Below are 4641 nucleotides of genomic sequence, written 5' to 3'. Positions count from 1 at the left end.
ACAGACAGTGACCCAAGCAGGAATCGAACCTGGGACCCTGGTGCTGTGAAGCAACAGTGCTAACCACTGTGCTACGTGCCACCATGGGGAGTGGGCAAGAAGGTGGAGGTGAGGCCGAGATGAAATCAGCCATGATCGTATTGAATGGCGGAGCAGCTCAAGGGGCTGAATTGCCTAACCCTGCTCCTAGTTCTTGGGTTAATGACTAGAATGGTTTAACTGAAGTTATGATGTGAGGGCGCACGCAGTGATGCGTGGAGTAAATTATCTGCAGTTTCTCCTACATTTCTTGCTTAATATGTCTACCCACGGTTAACTAACACTTGTACAGAACTTCAAAATAATGTGCACCCTTTTCACTGAAGCACATATCTGCTTTAATTCCTTCAACCGTTCACATAATTGTTTTAATTGAAGGGAGAAGGAATGAAACTTCATTTCAGTGGGCAGGTGAAGGTGGCTGACCTTCAGGTTAATGACTTGTCGATAGTCCAGTGTCTTCATGAATTCATTGCTCAAAATTATATCAGATGTTGTCAGTTTGCCCAATTGAAAACCGCTCTGATTGTAACAGGCACCAGAGAAATGCCCCGAACGGATCATTTGCACAAATGTCCCACTTGCAACAGCTCGTCAGCGCATATACTAAAATTGGAACGATACGGAGACGATTAGCATAGCCGCTGTGCAAGGATGACGGGCACGTTCGTGAAGCGTTGCATACTTTTGGGTGGGTGGGTTAGCTCAGTTGGCTGGACGGCTGATTTGTGACGCAGAGCGATGCCAGCAGTGCGGGTTCAATTCACGTACCGGCTTCTCAACCTTGTCCTTCGCCTGAGGTGTGGTGACCCTCGGGTTAAATCACCACCAGTCAGCTCTCTCTCTCTCTCACACACCATGCCACTTTGGCACCAAATTATAGAAACCCACAATGCAGAAGGAGGCCATTCGGCCCATCGAGTCTACACCGACCCTTGGGAGGGAAAAAAGCACCCTACTTAAGCCTACACCCAATCCCTGAAACCCAGTAATCCTACCTAACCTTTTGTACACTAAGGGGCAATTTATTTTTTTTATTAAATATTTTATTGAAAATTTTTGGTCAACCAACACAGTACATTGTGCATCCTTTACACAATATTATAACAACACAAATAACAATGACCTATTTTATAAACAAAAAATGAATAAATAATAAATAACAAAAATGAAAACTAGCCCTAATTGGCAACTGCCTTGTCACAAGTAACACTCCAAAAATATAATTTAACAGTCCAATATATAATTATCTGTAGCAACGACCTATACATACTATACAGTATATATTAACCCTGAGAGTCCTTCTGGTTCCTCCCCTCCCCCCGGTCCTGGGCTGCTGCTGCTGCCTTCTTTTTCCCATTCCGTCTATCTTTCTGCGAGGTATTCGACGAACGGTTGCCACCGCCTGGTGAACCCTTGAGCCGACCCCCTTAGGACGAACTTAATCCGCTCTAGCTTTATAAACCCTGCCATGTCATTTATCCAGGTCTCCACCCCCGGGGGCTTGGCTTCTTTCCACATTAGCAATATCCTGCGCCGGGCTACTAGGGACGCAAAGGCCAAAACATCGGCCTCTCTCGCCTCCTGCACTCCCGGCTCTTGTGCAACCCCAAATATAGCCAACCCCCAGCTTGGTTCGACCCGGACTCCTACTACTTTTGAAAGCACCTTTGTCACCCCCATCCAAAACCCCTGTAGTGCCGGGCATGACCAAAACATATGGGTATGATTCGCTGGGCTTCTCGAGCACCTCGCACACCTATCCTCCACCCCAAAAAATTTACTGAGCCGTGCTCCAGTCATATGTGCCCTGTGTAATACCTTAAACTGAATCAGGCTTAGCCTGGCACACGAGGACGACAAGTTTACCCTGCTTAGGGCATCTGCCCACAGCCCCTCCTCGATCTCCTCCCCCAGCTCTTCCCATTTCCCTTTTAGTTCATCTACCATAGTCTCCCCTTCGTCCCTCATTTCCCTATATATATCTGACACCTTACCATCCCCCACCCATGTCTTTGAGATCACTCTGTCCTGCACCTCTTGTGTCGGGAGCTGCGGGAATTCCCTCACCTGTTGCCTTGCAAAAGCCCTCAGTTGCATATACCTGAATGCATTCCCTTGGGGCAACCCATATTTCTCGGTCAGCGCTCCCAGACTCGCGAACTTCCCATCCACAAACAGATCTTTCAGTTGCGTTATTCCTGCTCTTTGCCACATTCCATATCCCCCATCCATTCCCCCCGGGGCAAACCTATGGTTGTTTCTTATCGGGGACCCCCCCAAGGCTCCAGTCTTTCCCCTATGCCGTCTCCACTGTCCCCAAATCTTCAGTGTAGCCACCACCACCGGGCTTGTGGTGTAGTTCCTCGGTGAGAACGGCAATGGGGCTGTCACCATAGCCTGTAGGCTAGTCCCCCTACAGGACGCCCTCTCTAATCTCTTCCACGCCGCTCCCTCCTCCTCTCCCATCCACTTACTCACCATTGAAATATTAGCGGCCCAATAGTACTCACTTAGGCTCGGTAGTGCCAGCCCCCCCCCCTATCCCTGCTACGCTGTAAGAATCCCTTCCTCACTCTCGGGGTCTTCCCGGCCCACACAAAACCCATGATGCTCTTTTCAATCCTTTAAAAAAAAGCCTTCGTAGTCACCACCGGGAGGCACTGAAACACAAAGAGGAATCTCGGGAGGACCACCATCTTAACCGCCTGCACCCTCCCTGCCATTGACAGGGATACCATATCCCATCTCTTGAAATCCTCCTCCATCTGTTCCACCAACCGCGTTAAATTTAACCTATGCAATGTGCCCCAATTCTTAGCTATCTGGATCCCCAGGTAACGAAAGTCCCTTGTTACCTTCCTCAACGGTAGGTCCTCTATTTCTCTACTCTGCTCCCCTGGATGCACCACAAACAACTCACTTTTCCCCATGTTCAATTTATACCCTGAAAAATCCCCAAACTCCCCAAGTATCCGCATTATTTCTGGCATCCCCTCCGCCGGGTCCGCCACGTATAGTAGCAAATCGTCCGCATACAAAGATACCCGGTGCTCTTCTCCTCCCCTAAGTACTCCCCTCCACTTCTTGGAACCCCTCAACGCTATCGCCAGGGGCTCAATCGCCAGTGCAAACAATAATGGGGACAGAGGGCATCCCTGCCTTGTCCCTCTATGGAGCCGAAAATATGCAGATCCCCGTCCATTCGTGACCACGCTCGCCACTGGGGCCCTATACAACAGCTGCACCCATCTAACATACCCCTCTCCAAAACCAAATCTCCTCAACACCTCCCACAAATAATCCCACTCCACTCTATCAAATGCTTTCTCGGCATCCATCGCCACTACTATCTCCGTTTCTCCCTCTGGTGGGGCCATCATCATTACCCCTAACAACCTCCGTATATTCGTGTTCAGCTGTCTCCCCTTCACAAACCCAGTTTGGTCCTCGTGGACCACCCCCGGGACACATTCCTCTATTCTCATTGCCATTACCTTGGCCAGGACCTTGGCATCTACATTTAGGAGGGAAATAGGTCTATAGGACCCGCATTGTAGCGGGTCCTTTTCCTTCTTTAAGAGAAGCGATATCGTTGCTTCAGACATAGTCGGGGGCAGTTGTCCCCTTTCCTTTGCCTCATTAAAGGTCCTCGTCAGTACCGGGGCGAGCAAGTCCACATATTTTCTATAGAATTCGACTGGGAATCCATCCGGTCCCGGGGCCTTTCCCGCCTGCATGCTCCTAATTCCTTTCACCACTTCTTCTACCTCGATCTGTGCTCCCAGTCCCACCCTTTCCTGCTCTTCCACCTTGGGAAATTCCAGCCGATCCAAGAAGCCCATCATTCTCTCCCTCCCATCCGGGGGTTGAGCTTCATATAATTTTTTATAAAATGTCTTGAACACTCCATTCACTCTCTCCGCTCCCCGCTCCATCTCTCCTTCCTCATCCCTCACTCCCCCTATTTCCCTCGCTGCTCCCCTTTTCCTCAATTGGTGTGCCAGCAACCTGCTCGCCTTCTCCCCATATTCGTACTGTACACCCTGTGCCTTCCTCCATTGTGCCTCTGCAGTGCCTGTAGTCAGCAAGTCAAATTCTACATGTAGCCTTTGCCTTTCCCTGTACAGTCCCTCCTCCGGTGCTTCCGCATATTGTCTGTCCACCCTCAAAAGTTCTTGCAGCAACCGCTCCCGTTCCTTACTCTCCTGCTTCCCTTTATGTGCCCTTATTGATATCAGCTCCCCTCTAACCACCGCCTTCAACGCCTCCCAGACCACTCCCACCTGGACCTCCCCATTATCATTGAGTTCCAAGTACTTTTCAATGCACCCCCTCACCCTTAGACACACCCCCTCATCTGCCATTAGTCCCATGTCCATTCTCCAGGGTGGGCGCCCTCCTGTTTCCTCCCCTATCTCCAAGTCCACCCAGTGTGGAGCGTGATCCGAAATGGCTATAGCCGTATACTCCGTTCCCCTCACCTTCGGGATCAATGCCCTACCCAGCACAAAAAAGTCTATTCGCGAGTAGACTTTATGGACATAGGAGAAAAACGAGAACTCCTTACTCCTAGGTCTGCTAAATCTCCACGGGTCTACA

At 50.0% G+C, this 4641-nt stretch overlaps 1 pseudogene; it reads left to right on the top strand.

Annotated features, from left to right (window-relative positions):
- The first annotated feature begins 628 nt into the window (after positions 1–628).
- On the top strand, positions 629–728 carry LOC140404509 (U6 spliceosomal RNA; annotated as a pseudogene).
- Positions 729–4641: the final 3913 nt, after the last annotated feature.

Source organism: Scyliorhinus torazame, chromosome 30 (assembly GCF_047496885.1).
Source record: "Scyliorhinus torazame isolate Kashiwa2021f chromosome 30, sScyTor2.1, whole genome shotgun sequence".
NCBI classification, from domain to species: domain Eukaryota; kingdom Metazoa; phylum Chordata; class Chondrichthyes; order Carcharhiniformes; family Scyliorhinidae; genus Scyliorhinus; species Scyliorhinus torazame.
The sequence above is the reverse complement of the archived record's forward strand: the minus strand, read 5'-3'. Positions and strand labels throughout refer to the sequence as shown.